Genomic DNA, 11,475 nt, shown 5'->3' on the forward strand with positions numbered 1-11,475 from the left:
GCATTCTGAAAAGATTATTCTAGGTGATTTTTTGGTGAAGACACCACCCACCACACCAATTTAAAAACTATTCATTTTTTTAATGAATTGTTTTTTTTTTAAATGAATTATTTTTAAAAGGGGCCATTAAGGAACTCTAAAGTTTCAGGAGACTAGTCCGACTCTTTGAAATTTTTTCAAAATTCAACTCAGGACTCTAAAAAGAACTTACCAACTTACTAATGATCTTTGTTCAGTTCGGAGTGTATTTCTCACAATTTTGTTCTGAGAGTGAGTGCAAAATGCCTCTAGGCAGGCTCATCAAACTTTTGTCACCTTCCTTTTCACTTAAATTACTAGAAGCTATCACATTAAATTTATGATGTAAGGCCATTAGACTATCATTTTTGACTTTCAATAAAATGTTCTATCTTCCACACCCGAAACATAATCTCTTGTCCACTAAGCAATGAAAACATTGATGTGTAAAATAAAAATATTCACTCATATTTCCTGAAACAAAATTAAGCCCTTTTCAAAGATTTTCATCTATTTTTTTAACCTATGAATTTACAAAGAAATTCTACCAAACAATAAAGAGGAAGGATTAGGAGCATAATCGCACTGTAGCATTGTCTTCCCATTGTTCATCGATTTGCTCGAGCGGGCACCAGTAACAACTCCATTGTGAGACTTGTTGTCACTGTTTTTAGCATATCGAATATGCCACGGGTAGCTTGCCAGGCTCTGCCGTGCAGGCAGGATACTCTCAGTAACTTGCTCTCCGAGAGGGACAGAGGAATCAAACCCAGGTCGGCCGCATGCAAGGCAAACACCCTACCCACTGTGCTATTGCTCCAGTCCAGAAACATAATTAATTAAAAAAAATTAGCAGACTGGGCCAGTGTGATAGTACACTGGGCCAGGTGCATATCTTGCATTCAGTGGACCCAGGTTCCATCCCTGGCAGCCCAAACCACAGGAGTGATCCCTGAATACAAGCCAGGAATGGGCCCTAAATACTGCTAAGTGATCCCCCTAAACAAACCAAAATACTAGAAAATAAAAATAGGCAAACTTTATCCATGCCAGGAAGAAATACACCCTTGGAATCCAGGGTTGTCCTGGTCACACATAGAGCCCCAAGGAATGACAATCATACCCCTAAATCTTAATGCAGAGGCTGATATATCTATTACTCCACAGTAATCATCACACTACATTTTTTTAGGGTAGAACTTATGCTAGTTAGTAAACAGTAGAGAAAATATATTTGCCAACTGCTTCAGAAGACAAGTACCCTTACATTCTTGGGAGTAGATAAGGGACATATATACAACTATATTTAAATAAAAGAACTTTCAAACACTATTCCTATGGATCTCGCTGTAATATTTGTACTCATCAGCACGTTTTAGTTTCTCAGATAAACATATTCCCAACTACCAAATGTCTCCAATCTTCTATGTGTTCCTAAGTAGGCATGCACCCCATTTTCACTTAAAATGTGATTTTGATAATTCATATGACAGATCATAGTGCTTATTTTCTACGACCTTCACGTAAAATTCGAATGTTCATTATAGTTCTGGTAGTTGTGTCCTGTACCAAAATAGTAAAGCACCTCACCTCCATATTTCACTTCGATGTCTACTAAGTGTACACACTAGACACCATATCTTGTACATATCATCTCACTTTGCTGTCTGCTCAGTTTGAGTTTCAGCCATTTGCTTTGGATCTGCAGAAAGCAAATGTTCGGTACGTCAAGACAGAAAAAGCAAGAGAGCAAACACAAAAGACCACTTTTCCTCCCTCTGCTGTGTGTGTCTAAGAAACAGCTAATTACATAAAATGAGATATTTTGAAAGATAAAACAGGTATTATTATGGTGGCAATGCATACCCTGGCCTGGTAAGTACGTGTTGACACTCTGTCTTATCTTTAACACCTAGTCTTAGGACATCCAGATTTTGTCATGTAAAATGGTGTGTGGGATTATATTCACAGATACAGAAATATGTTCCGTTTTATCACACCCACAAGTCCCAGAACAGTACACTGAAAGCTGGCATGAATAAGAACCATTCTACAAATGAAAAGCATCGCTAATGTGCTGATATGTAAGGTGCTAATTTAGTCATCATGTTTTTTCTTCCATTTTAAACATTACTGCAGTACTAGGAAGTTTTAATTTGCCTTTTGAAAAAGGGTGATTAGATGTGACTTCATGTAGGTATATCTTATTAAATCAATACTTTTGTTGGTAAATATTTCTATATATCACTGCCTATAAGGCAAATACATAATTTATGATATATACACCATAACTTCAAGAATACTTTATGACTACTGCCAATATGACAATGAGTAAAGACTTATGAAACATTTGAGTTTTCCAGTAACCAAAGCTTTCAGATAAAGTAGAATTAGTAATTTTAGGCTAGAGTAAATTGCATTAAAATATTTACTTCTCTTGGGGTCGGAGCGATAGCACAGCGGGTAGGGCGTTTGCCTTGCACGCGGCCGACCCGGGTTCGATCTCCGGCATCCCATATGGTCCCCCAAGCACTGCCAGGAGTAATTCCTGAGTGCAAAGCCAGGAGTAACCCCTGAGCATCGCTGGGTGTGACCCAAAAAGCAAAAAAAAAAAAAATATTTACTTCTCATCATAATGAAAACAAGTCAGAATAGGTACTAAAATACATTTAGCAATAACAGGGAACTTGTTTCAAAAGACTCTTAACATTTAATTTTACACTAAAAAAATTAACAGAAAGTAGGGCCAGAGCAATAGTACAGCAGTTAGGGTGCTTAAATCAGCCACAATCAAGTTGGGTTTGAACCCAGGTACCCCATATGGTCCCTAAGCTCATCGAGAAGTGATCCCTAAGCTAAGAGTCCGGACTAAGCCCTGACCACCTCTGGGTGTGGATTACCCCCTCCAAAAAAATTAAGAGAAATAAGCAAGTTTCACAAATTATATCCGCCTCAATTTTTTCCCCTGATTAGAACGTTTTCCTAGTCAATTTCTAAGACAATATTCTTAGAAACACCTAAGTTCACTTTGAAGCATTCTAGTGCTTTGGTTAAGAAGCCTCATTGAGGGGCTGGAGTGATAGAACAGCGGGTAGAGCGTTTGCCTTGCACGCAGCTGACCCGGGTTCGAATCCCAGCATCCCATATGGTCTCCTGAGCACCACCAGGAGTAATTCCTGAGTGCAGAGCCAGGAGTAACCCCTGTGCATCGCCGGGTGTGACCCAAAAAGAAAAAAAAAAAAGAAGAAGCCTCATTGAACTCTGAGCATTGCTAGGTGTGGCTCACCAAACAAAATGCAAACAAAAAAGAAATTTAATTGATTGATCCTTAATAAAATGAACATATGAAAGAGAAAATGCATTTATTGGCAATGAACTGAGCATTTCTTCATTGTCTGATATAAATTTAGTTAGCATTCTACTTATAGGACCAATAATTTAAAATATTATAGCCTTCATTTAAAAAAAGAAAGATAATGTCAATTTAGGATGCTTAAATATTAGTGCAATTAATTCCATATTTTGAGGTCTGGGGTGGGGAGCATTGGGTTATGCCTGGCCGTGCTCAGGGTTATTCCTGGATCTGAACACATGGTTCAGACCTGGAGGTCTTCGGGGATCATCTGTGGTTTGAGGGAATTGAAACCAGGTTGGCTACATGCAAGGCAAGAGCTTTATCTGCTGTACTATCTCCCTGGACCCAATTTTTATATGTCCTAGATAAAAGTTTATTTCTTTAAAAATAGAAGACCTGATAAGTGCTAAATTTACATTATTAGACTACTTTTAGATATCAGAGTGGAAAAGGTAAGGCAACTGGCCAGAAACACTAGATCGAATGAAAACTCAGCCCAAAATTCAGGTCAAAAATGAAATGGTAGGTGCCAGAATGATAGTACAACAACTAGGGCTTTGGCTCTGCATTTGGGCAACCCAGGTTCAATCCCCAGCAACCCATACGGTTCCCAGAACACTGCCCAGAGCAATTCCCAGGCTCAGAGCCAGGAGTAAGCCCTGAGCATCACCAGGTATGATTCAAATTGTGTGACCCAAACTCCATTTCTGGTTTTCGTTTCATTTTTCGGGGGGATGTGTGTGTTTGTTTTTTAAAAAGTCAGGCCTTTTGTAGTCCTTTCCATCTCTGAGTTTCATCAACTCATAAAAAGTGCAATTCCAGCTGTGTGTGTGTGGACAGTGAACTCATTATAACTGCCTGTGTATGTGTGCCATGTACCCGATGTTCAACAATATGCTATTACCCCCAAGGACATTGTTAATATTTAACAATCAAAGTTTAAATTGGTATTTGATTTAATTACGATAGCTTGTATAATTGTCTTAAAAATTAATCACACTTGAAATAGGGACATTTTAAAAAAAGTGTTTCAAATGACAGGGACCCAGAATTACGCTGATAGAAATGTTCAACATGAAATTGTCCTCAAATTACATGCTCTAAGTCTAACTCCAGTCGGCCTGACACTGACAGATGCTGACTGATGGTAAAAGTATGTGGTCCCTGCATCCCTGGCAGACTACTTAAAGCATTTACTACTCTAGAAGTCCAATTATTTGTACTTTGAAATCATTTCAGTCACACCATTCAGACACACCATTTGTGTCTCATTTGGTGGACACGTTTTAGCTTTGTGGCCATTACTCTCCTTTTCAGTACAACAAATGTCTTCATAACACTCAGGTACTATCTCAACATAGTCCCTCCCATTACCACATAATTTGATAATGTAGTCGCCATCTATAAAATAGTTTGCTACTACAAAATTGCCCCTTATCTGTGGTTTAGCTTTCCATGGTTTCAGTTACCCATGGACAGGTGCAGTCTTAGAATGAAATGTACGATAAGATAGTTTGAGAGAGGGTTAGGGCATACACTCACTGAATTTTGATTTCAGTATATTCTAATTGTTTTCATTACTAGTTATTCTTTCTCTACCATTCAGGTCTGCAAATTCCCACTTTTACTCTTCTAGCTTACCACTTGATTAACATAAAACATAATTTTCTCCATCTTAACAGCCCCCTCCACACACGTTGCCATATCTATTCTTCAACTTCCTTATTTCTAATAATGTGTTATGATGCTGCCTTGGATATGGAATTACCGTTTCCCAAAGTTGAAATTCTCTCAATCTTACTGACTTCATTGTAGAGCAAACATGCTGACCCAGATGAAGAGACCATATTATAAGATGCCATTAAATGAATTCTTTAAACATGCAATACTCTATCTTTGCATTGCTGTTATAACTAAACAGACCACATCAATGCTAATACAAATGTCAATATTTCATCTCTGGTAACTGCTATTGCCATCATGTATTACAGCAAAGTAATCCTTTGTATAACTAGGTAATGCCAAGTGTATGAGGGAAGTCCTTTGAGTTATTAAATTTATTTAATAATTTTCCATGTGTCATTGAATGACAAATGATAATTTTTCTAATAGAGTTAATAATTTAAATACCACTATGATCCCTCTCCAGAGACTGATAATATGAAAAATACCATCACAGTTTCAAAGTAGACAAGATAGTTATTGTCTTGCTTTTTGAAAATGTCCGCACTGTGTTTTTAGAGGACAGGTCCTAATAATTTATTTAATGTTTCTGGTTTAAATTAACTATGAGAATAGCAGAAATATTGTCCGTGCTAATATTAGGTGTTGATCACAAAGTAATATGGTGCCATACTGCCAAATGTATACATTATATTGAAAAAAGTGGTTTAAAACATAAACAGCTCTTTTTGTCAGGAAACAATTCTAAGATCTATACATTTCCATGATTTGTAGCAAGTACAAGTTTGTGTCCATGGAAGAGAAGCCAAGTGACTGAGAAAAAAGGAGACATTTGATCTTTAGCATTTCTAGTTGTAGGATGTGGCCTTCTTATCTCTAATCTTTCAAACAGTGAGAATAATGCCTTTTCTGGGATTATTCCAAAGGAGAGCACTTTTTTTCATGGTAGGTATTAAGCAATTAGTTGCTGTCAATATCTGTATGATTACAGATCAAAAGCAAGTTGACAAGGGATGGTTTCTGATGATAGCAGCTCATACATTTCTCTGCATAAGTACTTGATTCCAAATAAGAAATAGTGGTATCTGACTATTTCAATAATATACTTTTAAAATATATAATGCACAGTATACACAACCACACACATACACATGCTTTACAATAGAAAAATGATTTGTGTGAAAAACTTTATGTGCATTCTTCTAAAATGTCCATAAGAGTTTTCATATATGACTTTGTAAGTTATTTACTATATACTATAATTATATACAAACAATTGTTACTACTTCTATTTTGCAGCATTCAAAATGACTATATTATATGGCCTAATCCCACAGACTAATTCTGGAAGGACCCAAGGTGTTTTTCTCTCTTCTTCTCCAACCCTCAGATAATTCACCTGAGCTCTTTCTCCAAAAAAGTATTTCTAATGAGTCAAACAAGATACACAAGAGATGGCAAAAAACTTCACAATGAAAGACAATATCGATATGTGACCATCATCTTGCAAATGGTGTTTCCATTTCAGGGACAATTCTCATAAGTCAGTATATGTACACTCTGTAGAACCTATTACCTGTGCATATCCTTTCCAAATAGATATTTTCAGGTGAAAATTCAATTGCTAATATTAAGGTATTAAGAGTTGAATACTGATATGGACCCTAGAAAGTTTCAAAGTGAAAACGAGTGTTCTCAAAAGATTCTAGAGTCATCTCCAGTGTGCCTTTATTTGGAAATATCAATTACTTGCAATGGTTATTTCACTTGGTATATTCTTTAGGTCTGTTCAGAGTCTCAGACTTGAATTAATGGTTCCTTATCATCAATACAAATTAATATGACTGAGTAGACTCATCCAAAAAAAATGTAGATGATAACTCCACAAAGCAGTCATTTTTGCTGGAGAACAGGATACTCCAAGTAATGTCTTTTATCTATGGTGTAGTTGATTTCACGTTAACTAAATTGATAGCACTGATTCTTCAAATGGATAACAATACAAAATTATTAGATAATTTACGTGAAGGGGAAAATGTAATAAGAATCCAGAAAGAATGTTCATAATTTATCAATAGTTGTTACTTTCTGGGTACTCTGTTAAAGTTGATACAGAATAACATTAAAGGGTCATGAAAATATATGATCAATCCTTATACTGAGGATGCAGTGATCAGATGATAAAATCAAAATACAATCAGGAAATTTTGATACATCAGTTAAAATGTAACCTTTCTTTGCATTTTCAACAATTCTAAGAAAGCATTTTATGCTATAATTTAAAAGATGAGTTTTATAGCAAGTTACACCCAGGTATTCTGAACTAAAGAGACATTCTCTAAATTTAATTAAATAACTTCCATAAGCAATCAAAATTCTCAGTGATACAAACTTCTATCTTCACATTTAAAAATTCAAGGCAAAATATATGTAGACAAAAACACTGAGCTATGCGCTGCAGCTTATTGACGAAGCAGAAAAATTAAAAGCTTACAAAAGAAAGTGGGAAGGGATTTTAATTAAGAAAAATTTTAATGCCAGCCTAAAGCGGTGTGAAAAATCTGAATAAAACATGGCTACTGTAATTGGCCCAGGTTGCTTTCTTTAAGAAGTGTTTCTAATTCTGAAGCTGCTATGTGCAAGCACACGTGATGTAGAAAGGGTTGCCATGGTAAGCACACATCTTTTCTTGGACAGTCAAGTACAAAAAAAAAAAATGTATAAAGATGTCTCACCTCATAATATGTCATGAAAATTGACTCTGCTTTCTTTCTCATGACATATTCAGTATGATGCAATGCAGCATAGGACAGAAATAGCCCACAGTGAAAAAAAAAAAAAAAAACACCACCAAAAAACTCCAACCCATGAAAGGGGCTTATAAAAGCAAAGAGTGAAAAATGCAATACCTCTCCCAGGCAAATAACTGATGAATATTGAATTGCAAACTCTCCCTCCGTTCAGTGAATAGAGGGCACCCCCAGGGGGCCTGAGACAGCACCCTAGGAGGGCAAAGACAGACCCTGCCAAACAGCACCGTTAAGTACTTCAGTCCTTTGCCTCCAGTGCTCAAGGAAAGAGAAAAATCATTCCTACACCAGCTTTCCTCTAAGATCCAAGCAGCAGGAGAGAGAGGAGAGAGAGGAGAGAGAGAGAGGAGAGAGAGGAGAGAGAGAGAGAGAGAGAGAGAGAGAGAGAGAGAGAGAGAGAGAGAGAGAGAGAGAGAGAGAGAGAGAGAGAGAGAGAGAGAGAGAGAGAGGCGATGGGGTAGTTCTTTTGGAGTCTGTAAAATCAGCCCACGACACCACGACATCTGGAAGCAGGCGTGACACTGGGGAGGTGGCAGAATCTGTCGCGAGCCGCAGCAGGTTCCTAGGCGCTGGAGAACCCACGTGTGCCAGGGCTGGAGAACTTTTCCGCCCGGTCTCCCGAGGGAATGCCTCGCTTCCAAATAGGTGGGCAGCAGGGAGGGGGTGCGGGCTGGTGGGAGATCAAAGAGCCCAGGTGGGCAGCCTTCCAGAGGGTTCCTGCCTACCTGCATTCTCACCTAGGGGCAACTTTCTTCCTCCCACCCCACCCCTTCCTTTCTAATCTGGGTGGGGGGGACGGGTGTGTGTGTGTGTGGGGGGGGGCAAGCAGCCAGGGATGCTGAGCATCTAATAGGCTGAGCCTGGAACAAAGAAAATCGAGTTCCTAACACGGTATCTCTCCCGTTGGAGAGATCACGTGTCCTGCTTTCGCTGGAATGCACGCCTGGCGCCCACGCGCTAAAAAAAAAAAAAAAAAAAAAAATCTCTATTGTGCTTAGAAATGTGGCCGGGGGGTTCGGAGACGCACGCGTCCCCGCGGCCTTCGCTCCTGCGGGCGCGGGGGACCCCCCCAGCTGCAGCGCCCGCCGCACCGGCCGGTCCGCGCCCGGCGTGCTGACCCAGTTCCCAGCGAAGGTGAAGTGGGAAAGTGCCGGGGAGCGCGGGCTGGAGCCCCGAGGGCGGCCGGCCGGGCCCCTCCCCCTCCCGCCCCCTCCCCACCCCCCCTCCCCCCACAGCCCCGTCCCCGGGAGAGGGAACTTCGCACGGAACGTGGGAGTCGCAGATGGCTCCTCGCGGCGGCCCCTTCCCACGACGCGCGAGGGACCCTCGTTCCTCGCTCCGCCTCGCAGCCCGCCCGCTCGCAGAGCACAGGCAGCGCGCGGGGGCGGGTCCTGGATGCAGCCAGCCCTGATGGCCAAGAAGTAGTGTCAGGAAGCAATGTTTGCAGCCGTCTCCAGGAGGAGGAGGTCGGGGGTTGTGTGGGGGGTGGGTGGGGGTCTTTCCTTTCTGTGTGTGTGCACTCAAGGCCATCTGCAGAGACCCCTTTTCCTCCCCGCGCCGGACTCTGCCGACAGAGAGCCTCCAGCCCCGGTGGGAAGCCGATCTAACTGTGCAGGAGCGCGGGGGCCATGATTCCTGACAGCTTCACGTGCTCCCCTCTTCCCTCGCCAGCCGGGAGCCAAAACCAGCCCGGGCAACCTGCAGGACGCGGCCAGCGGGGCGGCCAGGTGCCCCAATGCCCGGGCCGGGCGCTGGGATGGAGAAAACCGCGCCGGGGCACCCTCTTCGCCAGCCACACAAAGGGGCTGTGTGGGCAGGAGTTGCCTGGCTCTGGGAAGGGGGCCGCCTTCCCCCGACCTCCAACGCCGGCTGGCACCCCGCGATCCAACCCTGACGCCCCCCACCCCACCCACTTGGCCCGCGACCTCCAGTCGGTCTACTCCTTCGTCTTTTCCCAGGGTCCCCCAGCCTCTCGTTTTCCTTGAGCACCCCCGTGCCATAAGGAGCGTCGAACTGCATCCCCCCGCCCCCCCAACCTGACATGCTAGGCGCATACTACACCTTCCGAGACACCCAGGCGAGTCGCTACAAGTGTGCGTGTGTGTGCGTGTCTCGGTGCCACGATCCAAGAAGCCTTCAAACACCTCCGGGAGGGGGAGCCCCCCCTGAAGAGATCCCCCGAGATCCTGCGGGAGCAGCCGAGCCCACCCCCGGCCTGCACAGGGTCGGGGCACGGCGCCCCCAGACTCCCTCCCTCTCGCTCGCCTTGAGCATCCCTAAAGCCCAGGGATGCTCGCGTGCATCCTCCCACCCGCTCCATCGCCAGGACGCCCCGCCACCGACCCGACCCCGCTGTCTCCCGCGGGCCACGACGGGAGCCCCCCCCACACCCTGACACCCCCACACACTTCCACGATTCCCCCCCACGAGACCCCCCCTCAGGAGCCCCGCGCTCCCCCGTCCGCCGCGAGGGTCCCACGCCTCGGGCGCTCCCGGTCCCCGCAGCCCCCACCCCTCGGGGCCACCCTGCACCCGGGTCCAACTCACATCGCCGGCGGGAGACGCTGCCCATGAGGTTCTGGAGAGCGAGGATCGCGCGGCGGCAGCGGGGTATTCCGGAAAGTGAATTGGGGTCCGCAGTGGAGTGGGCGCGGGGGGTCCTCGCGGGCGGCGGCGGCGGCGGGAGGCGGCGGCCGAGGGGATCCCAGGCAGGTGTCGCCGCCTTAGACCATGATGCCGGTGCCCTTGGGTGGACGGCGGGCAGCGGCCGTGGGCAGCCCCGGCCCCCCGCGGCCCCGCGCCGCGCTAGGAACCGCAGCGGCAGCGGCAGCGGCGGCGGCGGCGACAGCGTTGGAGGCGCAGTTCCCTCCCCGCCCCGGGCGGGCTCCACACACAATAAATCCTGGGCGGAGGAGCGGCGACTCGGGCTGGCAACTCGGGAGCACCCCCTGGCCGCCGCCGCGCCGGGCCGAGGATCCCCGGGGAGCCGGGCGTCGCGGGGGGCGCCGAGGGGGCGCCCGCGGGGGGCGGTGGCGGGGGAGGATGCGGGGCCGGCCGGGGTCCTCCCGGGCGCAGTGCTCGGCGCACAGGTGCCACGATTGGCGGGCGAGGAGGCGCCGCTCGCGGCTCGGGGCTGTGTCTCCCCGCTCTCCCCGCCCCCTCTCCCTCTCCCTCTCGCTCTCTCTCCCTCGCTCTCTCTTTTTTGCCCACCCCCTTTTCCGACGACACCAGCTGCAGCGGCTTCAAAGTGTGAAAGATGTCAAGGAGATTTTCCGGCGACCGCAGGGGAGGGACCACGTTCCCAGCAATCTCCCTTCCCCCTTTTTCTTTTTTTTTGGGGGGGGGTGGGATTTCCTCTCGCGGGTCTTCCCCGACCTCTCCTCCTGCACCCCTGGATGGCAGGAAGAAAGCCCCGGTCCGGAGGAGAGCTCGCCCGTCCCCGGCAGCGTGGCCCAGAGGCGGGCCCAGGCCGAGCGCGCCCCGAGCTCCGGCAGCGCCTCCTGCAGCGGCTCCGCACCCCGCGGCCCCGCGCGCCTCCTCGGGGTTCCCTCCCCCGCCCGCCGCGCCCGCTGCAGGTTGTTGGCGGCCGCCGAGAAAAGTCTCCCCCGC

At 45.8% G+C, this 11,475-nt stretch overlaps 1 protein-coding gene across 13 annotated transcripts in view; it reads right to left on the reverse strand.

Moving 5' to 3' along the window:
* LRRC7 (leucine rich repeat containing 7) overlaps positions 1-11,020 on the reverse strand; it is a 625,380-nt gene extending 614,360 nt beyond the window's left edge. For 4 of the 13 annotated variants that reach the window (XR_008630218.1, XM_055138674.1, XM_055138683.1 and 1 more), the window contains exon 1: positions 10,414-11,013. The gene's annotated coding sequence lies outside the window, so the exon portion shown is untranslated. Of the gene's footprint in view, positions 1-10,413 lie in introns of all 13 variants that reach the window. The other 9 variants (XR_008630219.1, XR_008630220.1, XM_055138680.1 and 6 more) reach the window with 7 other exon arrangements.
* Positions 11,021-11,475: the final 455 nt, after the last annotated feature.

This window comes from Sorex araneus, chromosome 5 (assembly GCF_027595985.1).
Source record: "Sorex araneus isolate mSorAra2 chromosome 5, mSorAra2.pri, whole genome shotgun sequence".
NCBI lineage: Eukaryota > Metazoa > Chordata > Mammalia > Eulipotyphla > Soricidae > Sorex > Sorex araneus.